Genomic DNA, 27,237 nt, shown 5'->3' on the forward strand with positions numbered 1-27,237 from the left:
CTATAATATGCCTTGCGTAGTTCGCACATTTACGCCAACATTTACGCATTATAACATGTCTTGCGTAGTTGACTGATTTCTCTTGATATTGACAGGTTGAAATCTGTTAGGACGGATTATTATAATCGCGAGCCGCATTAATAGGCATTATTACGTTTAAATAGTGTACTTAAACATATTGATTAGTAAAGTAAAATAACAGCCCGTAAATTTCCCACTGCTGGGATAAGGCCTCCTCTTCCATTGGAGAGAGGGTTTGGAACATATTACACCATGCTGTTCCAATGCGGGTTGGTGGAATGCACATGTGGCAGAATTTCGATGAAATTAGATGCATGCAGGTTTCCTCACGATGTTTTCCATCACCGCCGAGTACGAGATGAATCATAAACACAAATTAAGCACAGATATATCTAGTGGTGCTTGCCTGGGTTTGAACTCGCAATCATCGGTTAAGATGCACGGGTTCTGACCACTGCGACATTTCAGCTCAATATTGTTATCTAATATATTGATTATCTAATAAAAATCTGATAGATGATCTTACAAAACTTCTGAACCAATAATTAAATTTAGAGTCTAATAAGACGTTGTCTTTAAATATATCTTCGCATTATAACGTGTTTATGTGCGCGTGGGCCAAACACAGTTCGAATTAGACTATTGATATGTATTAATGTGAATATTCTATTAATGCGAAGCACTGTGGGCTGAGTATTTGTTAGAACGGCTGTACCGTCATCACTATTTTAGTTGATCATTATCATCGTTGACAGTATTTTTTTTTGGTACAGGCGTGTCTTAATCTGATTCATATGAGTACAAAGAACATACACATTAAGAAATATTTCATTCGTTTATTTATGAAAACATTTGTTTTAGTTAACATCTATTTAATAGACATTGGCTTTGTATGACAGCTACTCGTGTTTGCAAATGAAACGTCAAAATACAAAGATATTCAATGCAGGTGTATAGCTAAGGATGCCCCTTTTGGAAACTAATTTAATTAATAAAAGCAAAACTTCATGCACACCTCTAAAGCTTTCACGGTATATTAATTAATCCAGCATACGCCTGAAAATACGAAAATTAAGGAGAAGTTTTTATTTTGTTTTATAATTAGGTATATTATTATAAAGTTATGCCAATAATTGTCATTTGTTCGTTAATATGATTCAATGAGCTCATATGAGCACGTCGATATTAAATCTAATTCTAGCAGGTTTTTGCGCACATGAAAACGCGCTTCTTCACGTTGAATTAAGATTTTTTTATATGCAATTATAATCTAATTTGTATTTTTATGCTGTTTTACTTTTATTCAGCTCACGCACACTAATACATCTCGTGAGCACTAGCGTTACTCATACACGTCGATAATATTATTAAGTGGAAGGGCGCGGCTTTGTGATAGAGTATTTCGAAGAGTGAGTTTCGAAGACTTTAAGGTTGAGATGATGATGAGTTTTAAATTTTGTATACAATTTAACTCGCATGAGACTGAAAGAAAACATCTTGAACGTATTGAATGAATGTCTCAAATTTATTTAACACTGCGAACTGGAATAGCGTAGAATAAGATGCAAGTCTCTCAAGAATTTGTTGATAAACTTAATATTTTGTACCTATTTGTTATTTGCTTTAAATTTAGCAAAGGATAATACTCACGCATTAGATCACCTACAACAGTATTAGTGACAACATATACGTAACGTTAGAAACAACTCATTTTGATTTATCATTCGAATATGACCTTGAAACGTCAGAAGTTTGAAATAAGAATAAAAACGAAACACTATTTATTTAAAAAAAGTAGCTAAATGTATAAATTAATACTATTATATAATATTATTTGATATGACCTTATAAGGCCAGCAGATTTAAATGTAGGTATTTATTTAACATACCAATTACTCATCTTATATGGTTAACTGGTCTTTGTACATCGAGCAAACATTCTGACTCATCAAACAAGACTTGCATTTGAATTTATCAAATAGTTTATCCAATGCATAATACATGTTTGTTTTTAATTTCATCCCAGAAAGCGATAAAAATACTCTGTGGGTAAATGAAAAAAAAATGCATGCACCATTCTTATTTCGCAAGAGAGCTGTTCCTCTACCACATTGAAAATTATAAGCAATATTATAATGGACAAAACCTGCAACCTACCTGCTAAGTATATGTCGGTTCTTCTCAAATTAGGATATTTTCTATCCCAACCCGCCGTATTTACTTACGTACTGAATAAATTAATTTGATTTAAATCAGATTTCTTTCAGGATTCACTTATTGTTTCAATAGTGTGATCATTATGGAACCTTTGTAAATACATTTACCATATAGATGCATTGATGCAACCGCCGTATAAGGTCGTATCATATCGTATCGTCATAAGGCCGAGTCTTCTCCAAGTAAGGCTATAAAGGTCTCAAAACCGTGATAAAGAATAGATATATCGTGGTTTTACAGAAATTGAGTTTTTCTGGCTATTTGGCATCAAATATAAGGAAACTCTTAGGAATAAGTTACACTGTCAATTGTCAATATGTAAACGATGTTTTTTTAAATCAATATATATATATAAATCTGTTCCGTTACTGAGTGAGTGACAGACAACGCACAGCCTAAACCACTGGACCTAGAGACTTGAAATTTGCCACATGTATGCCTTGAGTGCCCTAGAGGTGCACTAAGAAGGGATTTTTCAAAATTCCCACGGGATAGGGACTAAATGGGATTTATATTTTCGAACCAAAGTAGCTCTATCTCCGTAACTATAATTATTAGGGGTTTCAAATTTAGCATGCACGTAGGTTATAACAACAACTAAAAACTGTTTTTAGTATATTTCAGAATTCCGAAGTAATAGGGAATAAACGGGACTTGTTTAGTATAAGCATTGTACTTGTGCGAAGCCAGGGCGGATCGCTAGTATAGAAGCTTAAATGATATCAAGTGTGGATACATATTATTTATTATAAGACAACCGGAATCCAAAAAATTATTAGAAAACTCGAAAAATGTTACGTATAAGTGCTGTGGTGATGTAATAAATAATAAAAAAGGTCCTTCATAAATACGTTTAAAACTCCAAGTGTCATACAAATTATTGATTATCCAATATTACTTTTGATCCAAACCTTATAATATATGTATACACAATCGTACATCCAAAGTTTCACGGTGGATACGTTAGTGAATTTTTTAAGAGTAATCCTCTTTATTTTGATTTAGGATTAAGAGGAGGTTTTATGTGAAAAATGTATAACATTTTTCATTTAAAATTGGAAAAAAATGGGATTATCAATCACAAATGGTCCATTTACGTAAAACTAGTAGTAAGTTTTAGCTTTTAACTAATACAAATAATCTCTCAACTATCCAGACTAATGATGATGTTGTGACCAAATTCAGCTACGATGGATAATCTCAAGAGAGACTAGGCAACCACTCAGGGCATGTCATAGTGCACAAGTGCATGCACAAACACACATGACCTGTCTATTTCGTCACTGATTGGAAAATTCGACACGACTGGAGATAGTGCAATCCCAACTTCCAGATTTCGGACTTTTACTGAGAATTTTTCGTTGGAATATCTTCTAACTTCCTCAGTTTGACCCGGGGTTCAAACACAAGGCCAAGGATTATTCAGTCATATAATACCCAGTCACAAGACCAATAAGGCAGTTTCAGTAAAAGTGAGATTTTCATTCTTTCTCAACTAGTATCAACTTCTCGATTGATCATCATTTAATTTTATATAAGCGTTACCAGGTACGTTGGGTACTTGGCAACTCAATATCAGCCCCCCCCCCTACTCAGAGAGGAAACCCCGAACCCAATTTATACGATGAAAGTATGTAGATATTTTTATGTGTGCTGTTTTCATCTTACGACAACCTTATTTATATAACAACAACAACAACAGCCTGTAAATTCCCACTGCTGGGCTAAAGGCCTCCTCTCCCTTTGAGGAGAAGGTTTGGAACATATTCCACCACGCTGTTCCAATGCGGGTTGGTGGAATACACATATGGCAGAATTTTTATGAAATTTGTCACATGCAGGTTTCCTCACGATGTTTTCCTTCACCGCTGAGCACGAAATGAATTATAAAGACAAAATTAAGTACATGAATCAGCGGTGCTTGCCTGGGTTTCAACCCGCAATCATCGGTGCACCCGTTCTAACCACTGGGCCATCTCGACTCATGCTTATATATATACCTACTAATATTATGAATTAGTAAATAAGTTTGCATATCTGTCCGTCGAAACCGAATTAGATAAAATTTGGTATGAAGTTAGTTTGAGTGCCAAAGATGGATATCGGGTACCTATATAATTCGTATCATGAGGTTTCAAAGGCTTTTATAGCCTGCTTGGAATGCAAATTATTTCGAAGTTGATACATGTATTATGTTTTGGTTAGCGGCGGACGTTTTCATAATAAATCGCTGCGAGATGGCTTTACAGCTCTTTCAACTGATTTTTATCTCACTTGTGATAACCGACTTACATTGGTCAGCTATTTTGGTGTATCCTATAAATAATATAATTATTATATTCAATTTCGCACATAACAGTCTGATATTTCACGCTCGTGTTTTGCGGTAAGTTTCAAATTTCTTCTTATATAATGCGTCCTAAAGGTAGGACAATATCTTTGGAATATTGCTAGGCAAGTATTAAAAAATATAGAAATATTATAAATATAATTTGGAATAATATTTCATTTTTACCATAATAAGGTAATAATTGTAACAGAGGTAGTACTATTTATAACTCTTATATATCGTTGGTAAAACCCATTTGCTTGAAACTTTTAACTTCAATATAAAGTAAAGTATCAAGCCCGGTAATGGATTTAAGGAAAAGGTTTTGGAGGGAGTTCTATAATGCTAAATCAATAAAGGTTGTTGTATACACAAGAAGTTGAATAACGTTGAAATTACACATGTAGGTTTCCTCACGATATTTTCTTTCATCGTTGAAAACGAAATGTATTATAATCTCAAATGAAGCATATGGAAAATTTAGTGGTTTCCTGGAGGCAATTACCTCAAACTTAACATTTACTGGCTGATCCGGCTACATAATCTCCCAAATACAAAATATTATAAGATACATTAGATTTTTTGTTGTATCAGCGTAATTAATTCGTCATATTTTTTATGTTGTATTTTTTGGTTTTAATTAATTAGCAACAAGATAATTTATGAATAATTTCACGCTCAGCTTATTCGTAGCATTTTAATAGTAGGTACTAGTAATGTCTTTATTTAAAGAACAACTAATGTTCTCAATTACGCCTTCCGTTAATGGTAAAATGTGTTCGAAATATGTAATACCAAAGAGATCAGAATCGAAACTAAGAAATTAAGATCGCTAGACGACCCGTATGGTATGCAGTTTTGAAATACTCCAGAAACTTATTATATACTCTCCTAGGGATATTATAATCACTGCGATATTTTTCAAATCGCCTATTCATTAATAAACGTTAATATTTTTGACAAACAATTTGACTGGTATTTATAATCCATTTTGTATTATTTAATAGAGGTTAAGGTACCCAGTAAAGTATATTTTTTTATTTCTAGTACTTATTTGCCGAAAAATATCATATCAAAAATTTCATATTTAAATAGAGCGCGAAAACGCTACTTGGACAATATGCCGCTGTGATGGAGTTGGTGACGTCATTTACCTGTATTTTAATCTGTGGTACGTATAGTACGTATGGTAAGCAAGGTTAATAAGCAACTTCATCATAAGCCTGGCCAATCAGGAGGGTTTTGTCACGTGACAAACGCTTAAATAAATGCATTTTTACTAATGGATTTTAGAAATAAATTAGGTGTTATTTTCAACTTTTTTTAATAAATAACCATTTTTAAACTCATAATATAAACTGATTACAATAATTGACACTTTGTTTTTCGTATTGTCAAATAGCCTATTGTAGTCTTGATGAAAGTATTACGCTATACTAATAAAAAAATTATATAATACATGGTTAAAAGACTACTGAATTTCTAGCAGGTTCATGTCCGCAGAATCTACATTTAAACTAAACTAATCAGTGCTTTACATTAGATGTCTGGGTTTACTTAACAACCGTAAACATAAATAATGTCTGGTTAGTTAATCATTGCCTAAACAGTTATATAAGCAACAATATAGTCCAAGATATATTGTCGTAGTGTGGCCTTGCTTCAGTTGTAGCAAATTTCTGGCAAAATAAATATAGAAAAGTAACAACATTTCTTTACTTTTTATATTTATCAGGTAAGCATGTGACTCCACTCCTGATAAGTGGTGGTGTAGTTGAAACGTGAAGACGGCCACTACAGTCAGGAAGAATGAACTGCACTAGCCGCCGTCGCCATGGCCCGTGAGGTGCCTCTTCACGACTCGTTTGGTTTTAAAAGGAACACGTGTGCACTTTAAAACCAAAAGTAATTTGACTTTAAAAATATGTTTTGTTTCAAAGGTCGGTGTAACATTGAAGAATTATAAAACGGTTTAAAATATATTATAAATATCACCGCCATAAAGGCGTGTTTATTTTAAGAAAAGTTGGATATTTTCGTCTTATCCTAATATAATCCGTTTAACATAATCTTACACAACCTTCCACAATGTGAACTCATGAAAACCTTGAGTGTGGCGGCCAGGGCGAAATTAGTCAGGACTTCACCATCATCACCCTTTCTGTATCATTAATCGTCATGAAAAGTTCATGATGATTAACTTTCCTTTATAAATTTATAATGGTTTAGTATTATATATTATAAAATTATAGGTATAATAGGAAATTTTAGGTAATTTTAATTTTGATCTGCAACATATTGTTTTTTAGTATTTTATAATTATTTTTATCTTAATACATTTATACATCTCTTTATTCTACGATATTTCTTAAAATGACGTGATTTTATTGTGAAACATACAAAATAATTGTAAGATAGATTACCGTATTGGTAGTATTTTTCTTTCAATTTATTATAGTTATGCGATTTAGAAAAGGCTAACCTGATGGTAAGTGGTCAAAATCGCCGATTGATAAAAAAACATGCCTTACATCGTTAATGCGCCACAAGCTTTTGCAAAGACATTAATCTCTTATGCCTGTAGTTACATTGGCTTAAACCGGTACACTACCACCAAAATTTAGATATTTATAATGCATAGTGAACTTTACTTATGACATTGTCACCTTGACCATGCACTTGATAGTTTACAGTAGATACAAAATAAACAACCATTTTTGGTTTAATTCTAGGATCTGAGTCAATATTCAAGACACGTAGGAACTTACCGCGTGGATTTAAATTAGGTTTCCCTGTTATATTGCTTTGAGTCTAGACATGGAAATAAAACCAAACTTAGGCTTAGGGTTTGATTTGTTTTGATACAATGTATCTAAATCTTGTTTTGTATGGAATTATTGAGTTTTGTTTTTGTCTGCTTAGAAGAATATTTTGGATATTATTGAATCATAAAACTATGGCAAGGTTGATGATATAGAAAATTATGGTTCCCATATATATTTTCTTGTTTGTCGGCATTTATTTTATAAATTAGTCTGTCTGACGAGTATTAGATTATATACGAGTATTATATAACTATCTTTAGGTACAGGCACCGTTCCTTTCGTCACTTATGTCCAATCAATCTTGGGCAGAAAGATATTATGTCTCTTGTGCCAGTAGTTACTGGCTCACTCAACCTTTGAGGGACACAAAAATACCACACCTATCAAAACCGGCTTGCACAAATACCTATTACCTAGTAAGTGGTTTAATAAAATGCAAAAATAAATTACATTTTCGAATTTTGAAATATTTGATGGTGATAATTATTTTTGTACCAGCGTTTACATTCGTCACAAATAATATTTTCCAAAAGGTACTTAGCAGATATCTGGGCAAATGAAGATAAGCGCGTCATCTAATAATGAAACAGAACAAAATACATTGATCCGTTTACAAGTAAAAATATAGATTTATACCAAAGAACATATTATAGACTACGTCATCGAAACGATATACATACAAACAAAGTAGTAAGTTACGTTTAGTAATTAATATATTACTATGTATACTTACAACTTCTACGCAGTATGTACGCAGTAGTTTTCTAGGAGCCCGAGGCCCTGTTTACATTTTATCCGTAAGTTGGAGGTGTGGTTCTCAATTATTTATGTAATTAGGTGGGTGCCCATACGATATTAATTGCCTCAGAATAGTGGAGTACCTACGAAAACGCCTACGATATGTATATATATATATATATATATATATATATATATATATATATATATATATATATATATTATGGTATAGGTTAGCGGACGAGCATATGGACCTGATGGTAAGTGGTCACCATCACCCATAGACAATGACGCTGCTAGAAATATTAACTATTCCTTACATCGTCAATGTGCCACCAACCTAGGGAACTAAGATGTTATGTCCCTTGTGCCAGTAGTTACACTGGCTCACTCACCCTTCAAACCGGAACACAACAATACTGAGTACTGTTATTTGGCGGTAGAATAACTGATGAGTTTGTGGTACCTACCCAGACATGCTTGCACAAAGCCCTACCACCAAGAGCTATTGGTAATAAGAGAGAGATATCGCTTTCATTTATTCTTCCGACATTATAATACATTAATATTCCGTGGAAGAAACTAGAAAATTCAAGCGAGACAATTGGTTGAATTGATAATAAATCAAAGCACTTTACATGCCATGAATGTGTGAACGTTGTTACGTAACGTGTTCTTTATATGTTATATTTATGGATATAATTAATTTATATTAAAATAAATTTACAATTGCAACAAAAGATTATATAAAAGACATATACAGTAGCCATAAGGCAGTAGTATCCCTCACTCTTATACTATTTTTCTGGAGAAGGTTTGGAACTTGTTTCATTTCTATCCATTATGCGTTGGTAGATAATCATTCGCCAAATTTAAATCTGATACATGTAGGTTTCCTTACAGATTAATTAAAAACTGATAAGCGTCTAAGTTCAGTGCTATCGGGGTTTCGTATAAGATATCACAGATTAAGATTCCCGTTCAAAGCACTGTGACATTATCAGAAATAAGAATCTATAATTAAAAATAATTAATACCGCTCAACAGTAAACATGAAGAATAGAACAAACAAATTAAATTGTCCAAAAAAGAATACGTTCAAATTTATACAGAGTCAAGGGTCAAAACAAAAAGATTACTTTTCTGCATAGTCATGAAGAAATGAAATTGGCTTCTTTGCTTAGTACTTTTATAAGGAGATTTGAGTGGCTATTAAATAGGTCCCACTTTGAATATTGTATAATATTAAAATACGTCTGGGTATTGGGTCCGTTTCTTGTTTTTTTATTCAACGGATACCCTTATCTGTTACTAACGAATAATTAAAAATTTTACCCTTTAAGTAAAGTAATAGCCTGTAAATTTCCCACTGCTGGGGTAATGGCCTCCTCTCCCATTAAGGAGAGGGCTTGGAACATATTCCACAATGCAGATGTGGCAGAATTTCAATGAAATTATACACATGCAGGTTTCCTCACGATGTTTTCCTTCACCACCGAGCACGAGATGAATTATAAACACAAATTAAGCACATATATATAGTGGTGCTTGCCTGGATTTGAACCCGAAATCATCGGTTAAGATGAACCACTAGGCCATCTCTGTACTGAGCCATCTCTGCTGCTACTTTTTTACCCTTAATTAAACATCAAAATAGTGCCAAGTATAAATAATAAGGACTTTTGTTATACATTGACATACATGAGGCTAACATCATATTAAAGTATTGAAGTTGCATTAATGAAGTTTTTTATTAGTTCCAATTAAAACTATTGTACTAATTTAAGTACATAATTAATTATTAGTGAGTGTTTATGATTGTGTTCAAATCCTTGATTAGAAAAAGGAACACGTAACTTTTAACCTTATATCTGTATAAAATAATAAACGCGAATAATTAAAATATAAAATTGTTAATTTATGTGTTATGTGTATATTAATCAAAATAATAAATAATTTCAAACAAAGGATATGTATAAGTACGTATATTGGTGTGAAACATCTATTATCACGTGTTTGAAGTAAGATGGACTCGTGTACCGTGACGGCGCGAGTATAAGTTGCTCTATTACATTATTATAATAAAAATAATTTATATAAATATATTATGAGAGCCGAGATGACCCAGTGGTTAGAACGAGTACATATTAACCGGTTTCAAACCCGGGCAAGCACTGAATTTTCATGTGTTTAATTAGTGTTTTCATCTCGAGCTCGGCGGTGAAAGAAAGATCGTAAAGAAAACTACATGTGTCTAATTTCAACTAAATTTTGCTACATGTGATTTCACTGACCCGCATCGCAGTTGGAATAAGTTATAACCTTCTCTTCAAAGGGAGAGGAGGCCTCTGCCCAGTTGTGGGAAATTTACAGGCTGTTATTATTAAATATTTATTAAAGAAATATATATGATACGGACTATTCACCAGAAACGCTGTAAGGCGAGAGGTTAAGATACTGTCCAAATTAGATGCATATGCAGGTATACAAAAAAATGACGTCAATTTGTATAAATTCTAATGTACAGTCGGGGTAAGAAAAGGTTCGTCACCTTAAGATCTATTTTCGTGTGCTCAGTATGAGCGATTACCTGCTACACCGATCGAGAATGACATATTGCGTCGCAATGATCTGATGTTTAGATTCAAAAGGCACTAAGAGTTTAAGACTTGATAAAGGAATGAATTTGAAAACTGACGAAGGCTTTTTTACTCTGACTGTACACTACTTGCAGTTTACACTGAAATTAAATCAAAAAAAAAATTGTCAAAGGTTTGAAATTCCAAAAAATTTGTTTTCCTACACATATATTTAAGTACAAAGACTACGGTGTAGCACCAAGAGCATCTTAGGTATGATCTTTAATAGACTGGATTGTGTATATGTCAACCATTGCTGTGCCACATTTCAAGTGGCATAGAAAAATAATTAAAATACTAACCTAGGAAATAAGTTTTAATTGTTACTTACAAAATGAGTCGTTGTTACTTGATAAAATATAAATAAAAAAAATATATTTGTCTGTCGAGCGACGGCTGTTTTTTCGTATTTAAAAGTGATTAAGGTAAATTTATCTTTTAAATACACGCAGATGTATGATTGATCGCAAGCAAACAAGTGCTGGTCGTAATCATTGTTTGTGGGCCGATCGCTATTGGCTGACGATGAGGGGCGACACCCACTTGATACTCTTTATGGAATCAGAGGTATAGGTGTTTATTAATTATTTATTCAATATCACATTCATTAAAAATGTTTGGAATGTTTTACATGTTATATATACTAACTAATTTAAAAATCATCTGATTGTATCAAAACATTTTTAAATTAAATATTTGTTATTTATTTGGATAGTAGTTGATATAATCAAATAAAGTCAACAAGCTTGAGGAAAAGTAAAATTAGCTTACTTTTGAAAATAAAATACTGTAACTAAGTTGAATTTGATACCCCAGCCATTTAACTTAAGGTATTGATGACAATAGTAATCTATAGGTACTAATATAAACTTATATTAAAAATACGAAAGTATTTATTTTTTATTATTCTACCCTAATTGCTGGTAGTTTTATAACGTAACAGGAAAAACCGTGCGTCATTGGAACAGGCATAAAGAATTTTAGTTCCCAAAGTTGGTACCCATTGCGATCTAAGGAATGCCATACATGTATTATTTCCCTTCAAAATTGTAGGTGTGGTTATCACTTTTATTTAAATAAATTTTAATAATTTGGCATTTCTTTCCCCTTTTTAGAATTGTTAAATTCTAAAGAAAAGTCCGCGTTGCTACATGTCTAGCTCCGTGCACTACCCCGGGGGCGGATTGCTGGTAAAAATATAAATATAAAATACTTCAACCATTATAAAATAAATTCAGCTTGAAACTAAATTTGACCGCTCACGTTAGAATTCGACGAAAACTCGCATTTTTAAAACAAAGAAGAATAAAAATTAAATAACTCAAGTCAGAGAAGTCTCATTAAGAAATTTAATGGTATAAAGTAGAATTAAAATACATACTAAAAGCTTCATATTCAATTTATAACAAGTACTTTTATTTAATCATAACATTTCGTTAAAACAACTTTTAGATATTAATTATTTTGATGTATTGTTTACGTTCGTGCGAATTCGCTGTGAGATTATACATTTTTATTCGGAGAACTGCATTTCACTGAATAAAAATAACGATGAGTCATCGGTCATTTAAGGCGAAAGAGGTTATTGTTCCTTTTTCGCTTATTTTGCAGACCTTTGGGTTCTTATTGACCAGTTCACTGAAACCTGTTGTAAACAAGTCCAGCCTGCGGTGCCCATCGCTGGATCAATATCCATGCGTGTTCAATATACATTCAAAAATGCTCGACCATATTTTGTCTGTCCACACTATCTATGTATATAAAGTCTCGTATTTGATGTTATTCCTCCCTTTCTACTTTTTTAAAAACTTCACTGCATAGTATAAAATAAATTCGCTTTCTCTGTCCTTATATCCCTATTAATCTTTAAAACTACGCAACAGATTTTAATGCGGGTTTTTTTAATAGATAGAGTTATTCGAGAAGAAGGTTTTTTATACATAACATGGATAATAATTATTATTATTATGTTTTGTCTGTATTAAAAATAAGTATATACGTTTGCATGTCTATGTAACATTGACGCATGTAAGAAAATCATCAATTATTCATTTTAAACTCACGCGTTATTTAATTTTTTTTTACGTGTAATACAATACATGAATATGTTAACAAAAATCGACTTGAGTATGATATTGGCGTCCTACACAATCAGCTTTCCATTTGACTCCATATTCATCTCGTGAGCCTTTAATTAAACCTTTTTTGTTTTTTTTAATAAACGCACGTTACATATATAAATCGCGTAATCCAGTTTGATTAAAGAAATCATGGGATGTTCATTGCGTATTTAAATAGGAAGTGAAATTAGTTAAAGACAATATAGTCATTTGAACAGGCAATGGAAGACGAAAATAACTTAGTTATAAATTTTCAATTTACCAATTTTAATTAATATTCGTGGTATACGGAAAGTAAAAGGTTTGCAAGAATATTCTTAGAATCACACAACGGAAACATTAATGGAAATTTGGATTACGAAAGATGATTATTAAATTTATGCTCAAGGCATGTGTGACGTAAGGAACACTCGCGAAAATACGTTTCTAATTAATTATACATATCACATACTTAGATACGATCGTTCTGAATAACAGTACAATTTTTTTCAGGTTTATACAATGGAATACAACAAAAAATATCAACAAGTATTAATTAAAGAGGCCGTTTAATAATATTTACTGTGAAACTTGATATATTATTTGACATTTGACAACAATACACATCAACTACAGATTTTATAATATGTAACTTAAGCTAGACCTAACTCAACGACTTATCAAATCGTCATAAATATTTGCATACATATGGGTACACAGGGTGTACAAAACCGCGTATGGTAACACGAAGTTCTATAAAATATACTTCTTTAAACTTTGGTTTTAACATCCGACACAATTCTTATAGTACCTTGATAGTACTACGTTCAAAACATTCACGCAACTATCAAAAAGAACTGTACAAAGTTTCAGTTCATTCAAATGAATGGCTTATGAACAATAAAAGATATACTCATTCATATATTGTACTAGCTTACAATGATATTGATGGAATGTCTTTAGTTATGTGCTGCAGCACGATCCAGCGACGTGTTAAAATAATGTGAATATTATAAAAACCTTATTTCCACGCGGTCATGATTGCTGCAGTGACAATGTTAAATTTTTATTCATATATAATTAAAGCCATCTTGTAAATATTTCTTATTTAAATAAACGTTTGTGTTAGTTTTTTTTATTAGTTTAAACCATTACCAATTAGAATCCTTACTAATATTTAATTATTGTATGTATGGATGTAAGTTACTATTTCACGCATAAATTACTGAACGGATTTTAATGAAACTTTACTGTAGCTTATACTTAGTAAACGCTTATGTTATAATTTATTCTGATATTGTATGGAATACCTGACAAACAGCATCTAAAAGGCGAGCCAAGCCGCGGGCGAAACTATCTATATATCAATTGTTATTGCTATCAATTAAACGGTAGCTTAGTCTGCACTATGTAAAAAAGTAAAGTAAAACAGCCTGTAAATTTCCCACTGCCTGGATAAGGCCTTCTCTTCCATTAAGGAGACGGGTTAGAATATATTCCACAACGCTGTTTCAATGTGGTTTGGTGGAATGCACATGTGGCAGAATTTCGATGAAATTAGACACATGCAGGTTTCCTTACGATGTTTTCCTTCACCGCCGAGCACGAGATGAATTATAAACACAAATTAAGCACATATATATAGTGGTGCTTGCCTGGGTTTGAACCCGCAATCATCGGTTAAGATGCACGCGTTCTAACCCCTGGGCTATCTCAGCTCTACATATGTATAAGTACACCAACACGTGTTAACCATACATGCGATTATCTCTAAAATTGTCACTCTAGGAATGTTGAAGTATGATCTATTTGTTAATAGGCATGTAATTTATACAAAGCGAGTGAGATCTTGATTTTACTTAACGCTTCACTTGAGAATACAATCTAGCCAATAAACTGCAACTTAACTGTGTCATATTTATCTTTAGTCTGTGGTAACTTCATGTTATACAGGAAGGAAGTAATCTACCTTCATGTATATTGCATGGCGATAATCACGTCTACTCAAGAGCATTTAGAATACTACATTTTCTTACGCGCATGCTAATATGCCGTTTGTGGTGAGAAGGTTTTATTTTTATTTATATGTTCACGTACTATTTCCTTAAGAGTTGACGTTATTATTTAGAATCAACAAAATCTCTGGTGGTGTATATACTCACATAATATTAAAGCTTTATGACGAATTTTAGGCAGTTTAAATAGTATAATTATAACATATGAGTCAAATATAAAGTGGTAAAGTACTAACGTTTAATAAATTTAAAAGATATACTACAAATTTAATAAAAAAAATACTTCAAATTTCACTTATAGAATTAAGCTATTTTCATTTTAACTTACATACGTTTTAGGGTCAATTCAATTCAAGTCAATGTGTTCAATTTCAAAAGAGCTTAAGCGCAAATTTATCGATTTTTGAAAATTGACTTTACATACGGTGGACATTATGAATGCCTACATAAAAAATATTGTCTACATGTTCAAGCAAGATTAAAATAGCAATGAAATTAAGATAAACGGTCTTTATAATTATACTTTTTACCCGATGGAATTGGTGTCAATTTACACTATCAAAAACTATGAGCTTAAATATGATGAAGCGATAGTATCAGTTTATTTATTATTTAGTTTATTACGTGTTGTGAGGATATAAAACTCCTATAATCCAAAATTTCACTGACATTTTAATCTTTGCTACGAAAAATGTGGCCTTAATAATAAAAAAAATTACAAATCGAAAAAACCATAATACAAAATCAAAAATCAATCCAGAAAAGCGTTCCTGCGCAAAGTTCTTCCTGTAATTCAGAGTTCGAACAAGACAAATCAAATTAAAAACACATTATAGATAATGACTATACACGTTTAGAATTAATAAGAAAATGAATTATGGTAAATCGCCGCTTAATTTATTGTATAATTTTATTTTTAACGAGGGTCCGTAGCGACGCGACGTGGTTCGTGCTTCGCTGGCTCCCATAACGTGTGAAACTGTCGGCGTAGAAAGATCTCTATATTCATACCTGATATAGACATGCTTTCATACGCTCCGAGCAAATATTTTGCAGCGGCTCAATTATAATTGTGCATTAGCGTTCTATCACTGAACATTGACGTTGTAATATTGATTTCCGCTTAAAGCGTTCGGACTTATTACGGCCGAAATTACGTCGCTCGTTCGAGCACTGTTATTCAGGTACATCTATTTGTAATAAATAAATCACTAGGCTTTTGTGATATACCGTTCCTTATATGATTTCACGTTTTGAATTATAATCATCATAACGTCAATTGATGAATGTATTTTAATTAAACTTTCTCGACGTAAAAATCTCTATAAAAATAAAGCAGGAGATTGTAATAGTCTTTTATATCTTGCAATTCGAATCAGTAGTATTTGCGGTTTTGTATAATATATTAGCACGTTACTATCAAATAGATCGCTCAGCATATGTTTTAAGCGCGAGATAAAATCGTTATTTAACTCCGGTCGGGACGGAATGTATTGACGGAACCATTTATATGTATATTTTGACTAGGATGCATATCTAGGTAGACATATACAAAGGCCAGTTTTCGCCCACAGTTTCGTTCGCGTTTTAGGGTGTTGATTGTCGTGTGTTAGGCAAAAAGCCTAGCCTATGTCCTTTCAAGTTTACTTCATACCAAATTTCATCAAATTCGGTTCAGCGGTTTGGTCGTGAAGGAACGACAGACATACAGACAGACCGAGTTACTGTCACATTTATAATATTATATTAATATGGATTTACATAAACTAAATAATTAAAAACGCAAAATGTTTTGTTATATATTTTTTAAATGGGCATGTATTATTAAATAAATAAGGATCATCATTTAAAAATAATCACTAAATACTACCGCACGAAATGGGCGCAACATTTTTCCATTTTTTGTCTGTATTGAAAGTTATTGCATTATACACGGCGAAACATTTAATGGATACCCCTTAATTAAAATATATTAAAGGAAAACATTATGGCTTACGTTACGATGTTTTCTAAATAATAAACTTTTTTTTTTAAACTAGGTAACTCAATCACGCCTTTATATACAAAGACGCAACTGAATTGTGTATTTATATGATTTAGTTCATTTTTATTTTTTATATAGTCAGTTGTACAGTCGTATGTAACATAATATCATTAATATAAATTATTGTATTTACAAGTCGTAATAAATACGAATACAATGGCGTTATATTATGCGTACATTGAAACATATCAAAGCTAATCTTATATCTCAATGATTCATCAAGTAATTAACTTTAGGTCCGACGTATGACCATTGATGTGTATTAATTTATACGTAGTCATGTAACGTTACTTCTACAATGGATGGTATACGTCAAAATAATAGCTCTGTTTTTTTAGTTTTACTAATGAGTACAATTTTCGTAAACTTTAATGTATACGTACAATTTATTGGCTTTTTGTTTATCTGTGTGTTGTAAAAAAATAATGTAGTGCAATTAAAAAGTCAAAGAGCTTATTTCATCACGCTGCACCAAATAGTGGATACAAGTAGCAGATTTTAATTCAACACGTATAGGATCCCTAAGGATGTTTTTATTTTATTAATAATAAAAATAATATAAGTTTACGAAAATTCGAATCGACCTTATTACTTTTATTACAAACAGAAAAGTTTTCACCTAGGACTTAGAAGAGTTATTCTATATCGAAATACTAAAAAAAATATTCTATCGATGCGGTATTTTAATGTGTTTTTTATATACAAGACCATATCGGCCCACCCCCCGATAATATAACTCAACAACAGCTTGTAAATTTCCCACTGCTGGACTAAGACCTTCTTTCCCTTTGAGGAGAAGTTTTGGAACATATTTCACGAAGCTGTTCCAACGAAGGTTGGTGTAATACACATGTGGCAAAATTTCCATGAAATTAGACACATGCAGGTTTCGTTACAATGTTTCCCTTCACCGTCGAGCACGAGTTATAAACACAAATTAAGCACATGAAAGTTCAGCGGTGTTTGCCTGGGTTTGAACTCGCAATAGTAACGGTTAAGATGCACGCGTTCTAGCCACTGGGCAATCATAAATTCATATCAATCATAATATTACTCGTGATAACTTATTTAGTATTTTGAAACATGGTTCTAAAAATTAAATAGTCACGGCTATTAAGGAGAAAGAAGGATACAAGAGTTCACTTCAATGTCTTTGAACCATTTCATACTAAAGAAGTCATCTTAATAAAATCGCCTTTTATTATTTCACGATAATGTGCCAGCAACAAGTGCATCAGATTTGATAATATAATCGACAGATATAATCCAACATGTTACCCAGTTGGCCTTCAACCTGCCGTGATTGTGATGCAAATAAGCCACAAGTTAATTTGTTTTTTGTTTATTTATTATAGCAGATATTACGATATTAAGTCATCTTCGCCATATTCACTGGTGATATCGAATGAGAATGTACCGCGTCTTATACGATCAATGCTCTTCGAAATATGAAATCTGAGAAGTTATCCCTTGTATTTATTAAATGTAAATTGTACTAGCTTTATCGGGAAATAACAAAAGTGGATTGATTTCTGGCAGTAGGGTATGTCTACGGGTAATCCATTCAGACCTAACCACCAAAAAATTATAATAAATAAATATATAACTTATTATAAGTGACGTTGTTTTATCAAAATTGGAAGATAATTTTAAATATTTTTGGGATTCCAATTGTCTCGTTTCCTTTGTCGGAGATAAATATGGTCTTAACTAACACAGTTTAGGCAATATTTACATTTATTTGTCATTGCTGTCAATAGCTTTGCGGATGCGAAGCTCAAAATCACAGATTGAAATCCTGGTATGAACCATTGAGTTACATAATATTATTAGGTATTATAAATATAAAAATATAATTCATGATGTGCTCGGTGCATGTGTGTAATAGCAATTAAATTCTGCCTCGGTGGAAATAGTTCCAACCCTTATCCTCAAAAGGCGAGAAGATATTTTTTCGACAGAAGGACATACACAAAATGTTATTTTACGTTTTTTCTATTACTACTTTATTATTGAACTAATCTTATATTTGCATGTTGCTTCAGATGAAGTTCTGCTATGTATACATTGAAGTGGCGTGCTGTAATAAGGCTTATCCCTTCCTCTAAGAATAGTGGAAGATTTTATCCATCTTAGAGACGTTTAAGTATATATATACATTTACATGTTATTTTAAACGTTTCGGCCGATGATCTATTGAATGAAACTTGTTTGAATCTAGGTAAACTTGATTGAGTTTGCTCTTTGTTCTGTAAACATTGGTGCTGAGTTTAGATCTATGATTCATCGGTTTCCTTGACCGCCGCTTTATTCTGGCAAAAGATTACCTTGCAGTGAGAAATGAAAATTCTGAGATACGATGTCGAAACGGTAACGGATTGTGAATCAACAAGACTTATATTTATGTGTAACATACAAGACCATACCATGATGAGTCGAGATGGCCCAGTGGTAAGAACGCGTGCATCTTAACCGATGATTGCGGGTTCAAACCCAGGCAAGCACCGCTGAATCATGTGCTTAATTTGTCTTTATAATTCATCTCGTGCTCAGCGGTGAAGGAAAACATCGTGAGGAAACCTGCAAGTGACAAATTTCCTAGAAATTCTGCCACATGTGTATTCCACCAACCCGCATTAGAACAGCGTGGTGGAATATGTTCCAAACCTTCTCCTCAAAGGGAGAGGAGGCCTTTAGCCCAGCAGTGGGAATTTACAGGCTGTTGTTATGTGTAATAAGAAGAGGCGTTACACATAAGAATAATAATTGCCCGAGACCTTTTTAACAGATAACGTTAAACGAACGATATTTGTCGGTAAGTTGATGAAAACAGTCTGGGTACGAATTATCATCTATTCTACCGTGAAGCAGCAATACTAAGTATTGTTTTGTTCCAGTTTGGAAGGTTAAATCAATGTACAGGCACAACGGAGACAAGAACTTAGCTCCCAATGCTTGTGACGCGTTAGCGATGTATGGAATAGGTAAATGTATACGGCACCAATGTCTACGGGCAGTGGTAACCACTTATCTCGGGTGGCACATTTCCTTATTCATCCATACCCACTTATGCATAAATATATAAAATGCAATATATGAAAAATATGAAATATATATGGTAAATGCAAATACTTATTGAACTTTTAATCAAGCCATATATAAATAAAAATTTTAACAAAAAGAAAAACCGACTTCAAACAAAACAATTTTTTTAAAACAAATGAATATGCACGAAAATGTAATAAAAATAATTGCGTATTCAACATATTTTTTAGAGTCTTCCTAAGTTAAATGAAATGAAAAATATTAGACTACTTAAAAGTCGATTAACGATTATATCATGTAGTTATAATTATTGGTATATTTGGAGCCGGTGTCAGCCACGGTGCCCTTGCCCCAACAATCAAACGAAAGAAGCGATACGAGCCCCTTGATTGATCCAGTATATTATGGTGTAAAAGGTAATTTGTAAAAAACATATTTGTTAAAGTATTCTCGTATTGTTTTTTGATAGATATTCTGTAGGGTTTTATTGGCTGACACCGACTCCAAATATGACAATAATTATAACTACATGATATAATCGTAAATCGACTTTTAAGTAGTCTAATATTTTTCATTTCATTTAACATAGGAAGACTCTAAAAAATATGTTGAATACGCAATTATTTTTATTACATTTTCGTGCATATTCATTTGTTTTAAAAAAATTGTTTTGTTTGAAGTCGGTTTTTCTTTTTGTTAAAATTTTTATTTATTTTTTGATTTTAAGTGAAGCTGATGTTGACTAACTAATTTTTTTTAATATGGATAGATTAAGCGTTCCGTTTATATGAGTCAGAAACTACTTCGAGGACAATTTCAAAGGAAACTTGCGAATAAAGCAAAAATAGACTTTCGAAAATGCGGATTTAATACGTCACGCGGCGTAAACTACAAGGATCCCACGAAAGAGCTGTAATCGAACTCAGCAAAAAAACTTTGAAAAAGACCAACTATATTTCGTACATCATATGACATCACATCACATACACAAAATTTGATTAAAGATAGTAAGAAATTCTGCCCCATATTGCACCCTAACTGCGAGCTGTATAGAAGTTCCATCACTACATAGTATATAAATAAAATTTTAACAAAAAGAAAAACCGACTTCAAACAAAACACTATTTTAAAACAAATGAATATGCACGAAAAAATAATAAAAATAATTGCGTATTCAACATATTTCTTAGAGTCTTCCTAAGTTAAATGAAATGAAAAATATTAGACTACTTAAAAGTCGATTAACGATTATATCATGTAGTTATAGTTATTGGTATATTTGGAGCCGGTGTCAGCCACGGTGCCCTTGCCCCAACAATCAAAAGAAAGAAGCTATACGAGCCCCTTGATTGATCCAGTATATTATTGTGTAAAATGGTAATTTGTAAAAAACATATTTGTTAAAGTATTGTCGTATTGTTTTTTGATAGATATACTGTAGGGTTTTATTGGCTGACACCGACTCCAAATATAACAATAATTATAACTACATGATATAATCGTTAATCGACTTTTAAGTAGTCTAATATTTTTCATTTCATTTAACTTAGGAAGACTCTAAAAAATATGTTGAATACGCAATTATTTTTATTATTTTTCGTGCATATTCATTTGTTTTAAAATAGTGTTTTGTTTGAAGTCGGTTTTTCTTTTTGTTAAAATTTTATTTATTTTTTGATTTTAAGTGAAGCTGATGTTGACTAACTAATTTTTTTTTAATATGGATAGATTAAGCGTTCCGTTTATATGAGTCAGAAACTACTTCGAGGACAATTTCAAAGGAAACTTGCGAATAAAGCAAAAATAGACTTTCGAAAATGCGGATTTAATACGTCACGCGGCGTGAACTACAAGGATCCCTTGAAAGAGCTGTAATCGAACTCAGCAAAACAACTTTGAAAAAGACCAACTATATTTCGTACATCATATGACATCACATCACATACACAAAATTTGATTAAAGATAGTAAGAAATTCTGCCCCATATCGCACCCTAACTGCGAGCTGTATAGGAGTTCCATCACTACATAGTCGCTTTATATAGACATAGACAAAGTCGCTTTCTCTGTCCCTATATCTTTAAATTTACGCAACGGATTTTGATGCGGTTTTTTTTAAAAGATAGTGTGATTCAAGGGGAAGGTTTGTGCATATAATACATGAACAATATAGTAAAGAAACACTGATAATTTTAGAAGTTTGCGATGTGATGTCGTATATAAACAAATTCTGTAGTATATTTAGTATCAGTATTGCACCCGTGCGAAGCCAGGGTGGGTAGCTAGTTGATTATAATATTCGACTATGATAATTACATAAACATAACCACATTACGGAAGGTGACTCAAATATCCAAATAACCTATAAATAAAAGATTCGACCGAGTATCGCTAACGTGCTCCTCAGAATTGTTCCGTTCCCTTCCGTTCCGTCACTTTGTCATGGATCCTGTGCTCAGAACCTTACCAAACTTTCACCAAATTACCCTTGAAGTATATATTTTATAATAAAAAAAGAATTATCAAAATTGGTTAACGTGATTTTCAGTTATTCACCTATTTGTCGCGCATATACATAACGCAAATTTAAGACTTATGTCGTTTTCACATGGATACCATCATCGGAAAAAAAAATAAAAAAAATGGGACCCCACGGGAAGCACTACCTTTCAAACAAAAAAAAAATTATCAAAATCGGTCCACCCAGTGAAAAGTTATGAGGTAACAAACAAAAAAAAAAAAAAAAAAAAAAAAAAAAAAAAATACAGACGAATTGATAACCTCCTCCTTTTGGAAGTCGGTTGAAAACAAAGTCGCTTTCTCTGTCCCTGTATCTTTAAATCTACGCAACGGATTTTGATGCGGTTTTTTTTAAAAGATAGTGTGATTCAAGGGGAAGGTTTGTGTATATAATACATGACCAATATAGTAAAGAAACACTGATAATTTTAGAAGTTTGCGATGTGATGTCGTAAATAAACAAATTCTTTAGTATATTTAGTATCAGTATTGCACCCGTGCGAAGCCGGGGTGGGTAGCTAGTTGATTATAATATTCGACTATGATAATCACATAAACATACCCACATTACGGAAGGTGACTGAAATATCCAAATAACCTATAAATATAAAAGATTCGACCGAGTATCGCTAACGTGCTCCTCAGAATTGTTCCGTTCCCTTCCGTTCCGTTACTTTGTCATGGATCCTGTGCTGAGAACCTTACCAAACTTTCACCAAATTACCCTTTAAGTATATATTTTATAATAAAAAAAGAATTATCAAAATTGGTTAACGTGATTTTCAGTTATTCACCTATTTGTCGCGCATATACGTAATGCAAATTTAAGACTTATGTCGTTTTCATATGGATACCATCATCGGAAAAAAATAAAAAAAAAATGGGACCCCACGGGAAGCACTACCTTTCAAACAAAAAAAAAATTATCAAAATCGGTCCACCCAGTGAAAAGTTATGAGGTAACAAACATAAAAAAAAAAAAAATAAAAAAAAAAAATAAAAAAAAAAATACAGACGAATTGATAACCTCCTCCTTTTGGAAGTCGGTTGAAAATCGAGCAATATATACGCGTATTTTAAATGATATTATTGTTTGCAGAAGTTTAGGTAAGAAAATTATCAAACATATGAGAAGGTATACTAATGAAAATTAGATCATGATTAATTAGAATCGTAATAAGGACGTTTTCATTCACGGTTTTCAACTAATTTTGAGCTGATGTACAAGATAGAATATATACAAGATATGTTTCGTAACTCTCAATCGAAAGTAAATATAATGTACGTACAAAATACTCAGACGCTTGATATAAATATTCTTATTAAGTGTTATCGAAAACACGTGATTAAATAAACATTACCAAATAAAGTTCGTGTCTCAAAGTAAACGGTAACAGTCTGTAAATATCCCAATGCTCTGTTCGGTTTGGACCATATTCCGCCATGCTGCGTCGATGCAGGTCAGTGGTTGCACATGTGGATGAAATTTGTTGAAATTAGACTCATGCAGGTTTCCTCGCGAGATTTTCCTTCGCCGCCGAGCACTAGATGAATTACTTAGACATATTAAGCACATGAAACTTCAGTGGTGTTTGTCTGGTTTTAAACCCGCAATCATCGTTCAAGATGCACGCGTTCTAACCACTGGGCCATCTCGGCTCTAATTACTTCCTACATAGGTAACAGTAACGGGATGTATTGTATTTTTATTTTTTTAAAAGAAATCATTGCAAAGAAGTACCCTTCAACTCTCACGAGGATCTAATAATAAGATTAGGGGCAAGAGAATTTCAATTTTCTCGTAAACAACATAAAACGTATTGTGATGTTGTTTTTTTTTCTGCAATTATACTTAATTTTATACAAAAACAAAACGTTTATTTGTATTAGTACTGGGATTTCCTGTTGTTTTTTAAATCTTATTTACGTAAATTGAATAATGCAATATTAAAAAAAAAATTAAATAAACTCGCTTATTTCACGGAAACTTAATTTGTATAAGTAATTATTTATTCCTATTGATTAATTTCTTTATACGCAGATAACAAAAAATGTGTTTTTCTAAGACAAATACGTTATACGTTTTCGAAGTGTAATGATTTAAGCGACTATAAATAAACCGTGTTGATATTATAATCGAAACTACTCTACGATAACACATTAAACTATGAATTTAACACATTCTCGTAACCTCAGGACACGTGTAGTGTGGGCGTGCGAACATATACCAGTATGATGTCATTAACTCGACACTTCACAATCTTTGTCACCCTTATTACTCGAAAAGGCTTTCAACACTACAAAGGCTCTATTGACACACTGCTCTATTTTTGTTTCGTTATGCAAGCGAAGGAATGCGCGCGACCGGTTGTCCATACTTACTCCAACCCATTCATAACATTAGATGCACCTGTTTTTAAAGCCACACTCTGAATTTCGTTACTTTGTTAAAATTATTACACACACAACTATAATAACTGTTATGACTTATATTGCATGCACACTTGTTAATGCCCTTGTAGAGTCTATACTCGTGGGATATGTTTAAAATAAATATTTTGCACTTGTTACCTTATTCTAATAGAACATCACAATAACCATTAATTCACTTCATCGTATTTTCACTGTTAAATTAATCGGAATCTTTATTTTGTGAACAGTTCGTCGTGTTACGCGCGTATGATCGCACGGCATGCGCAGGCGAGGCACTATCTGCGAGGAGTGACGGAGGCGCAGGTTGCGCGGGAGGTCCCCCCTCCGCGCCGACAAGGCTGCCCCAACGCAATGGCATTCCATCTGTGACGACAACGTGCCCATTTATGTCTTTGGACATGGTTGACGGCCACACGGCCATATGGTGTCTTGCACTCGGTGCGATTATGTTTTTTCAATGGGGCTCTGTAATGGTGGTAAATTACTTCAAGGTGTGGGATAATAACGTTACAACGGATCGTTGCACGGTTTCCTGTGTCATCCACACAGCACTAGTCTGTCATCTGAGGCTATTCTAATGTTTGATAAACAATATAAGAAGTTACGGTAGCATAAAACATATATATATTCATTGAAATGTATCAATCCAATTAATCTTTCAAATTTACATTTCATCTCGTATATATTTACTTACTTTACATATGTTTAAAGGGAGGAAAATGTCACTGTAATTTATGTCAGCATAAATTAATAATACATCCTTTTGCAAATGTTTTCTGCTATCTATGGAAGAGTTAAATTGGATTCGAGGGTCTAAAGGTTTAATTTGATGCGGGTTCAGTCTTGCGATACTAAGGCGATGAGAATGTAAAGACAATAATTTATTTCATGCTCACACAAAATCCTGATTAAGCTAGATTGCTGTTGTGTGTTAGTCTTACGTAATTAAAATTATTTGCATATACATTACGTAAAGTAAATTATTATGTGTAGAACTTTGTGACTAAAAATAAAATAATTGCAAGAATATGAAATATTGTTAGTTTAAATATAGAATTACATACCTATGTAGTTATACATATATACTCGTATAATACAATAGTTGAAATTCAATATTTTTGCATTGCAGCAGTGCTATGGAACAGTGCTTTTCGATTGGCTACTTTGCTTTTGGTAGAAAATATAATAGTTTAAACTTTGTGGAAATTCCTGTTTCAAAAAAAATACCTTAATATGTACTGTTATGTACATCAATTCTTTCTGTTTTTATATATTCAACTTTTCATTGATGATTTACAGATTCTATTTATTTACTTATTAACTATTCCATTTTCAAATTCCAAATTTCGATTCCAAAATCCATATTTTACTACACTTTCATATTAAAAGGAACAATAACTCATATCATAATCTTAGTATAAATTGTTCCTAGGTTATACACGCGTAAATTTTGCTACTTATTATGTTCAGACCTGTTTCCTTGCACAAAATTAAAACCTAGTACAGGCTGCTGGAAGATTCTATTAACGGCAGTACATACTTCACCTCTTAGGATCGTAGCATGGCGTTTATCTTACTTTAGTAGAAAAAAAATGTCTGGTACATCCGAGGTTACGTAATTAAACATATATTGTAACGCTTTAAAATGTAACGTCGTTACTTCTGATTTTCCATAGCACAAGTGCTTTAGCTACTTACATTGGGTTCAGAGTAATGTATGTGATGATTTCCAATTTATTTATTTATTTAAAACTTGCGACCCGCCCCAGCTTCACACGGGTGCAATGATATGACAACACTGTAGAAACTTCTTCTTCTTCTTCTCTACTTCTTTACGAAATTATCCATGTATTATATATAAAAAAAATCTTTTCGAATCTCTCTATCTGTTAAAAAAACCGCATCAAAATCCGTTGCGTTGATATAAAGATAGAAAAAATGACTTTGTTTTTATACTACGTCATTAACGTTAAAAACGAAAAAATTCGTTACCTTTATAAGAATTTTACATGTCCATAATAACTAATAGGAAGATATATAACATATCAGATGTGTTATCAATATGATTTTGTGATAGACTAACAATTGTACCATCCCGTTTGACTCAGTGTTTGACTTAATTCTCCGTTTTGATATTTCATATGGGTTGAAGTGATTCAAGTCAAGCGACACAACGGGCCGGGTGTGGAGAATCGTGAGTGTGCCCTAACTCGTGAATAAATTTGAATGGATGAGCAGACCACGACGACATTTGGCCTAACGGACACAGGTGCCGGCTCGACGTCGCTATAAAAATTCAAGCTGCCTCGGGAA

General features: G+C 32.5%; 1 protein-coding gene across 1 annotated transcript in view; it reads right to left on the minus strand.

Moving 5' to 3' along the window:
- The window catches only part of LOC124541059 (filamin-A), a 112,943-nt gene extending 87,675 nt beyond the window's left edge, over positions 1–25,268 (minus strand). Inside the window, exon 1 of the mRNA XM_047118871.1 lies at positions 25,063–25,268. The gene's annotated coding sequence lies outside the window, so the exon portion shown is untranslated. The remainder of the gene's footprint in view (positions 1–25,062) is intronic.
- Positions 25,269–27,237: the final 1,969 nt, after the last annotated feature.

Source organism: Vanessa cardui, chromosome 2 (assembly GCF_905220365.1).
Source record: "Vanessa cardui chromosome 2, ilVanCard2.1, whole genome shotgun sequence".
Classification (NCBI taxonomy): domain Eukaryota; kingdom Metazoa; phylum Arthropoda; class Insecta; order Lepidoptera; family Nymphalidae; genus Vanessa; species Vanessa cardui.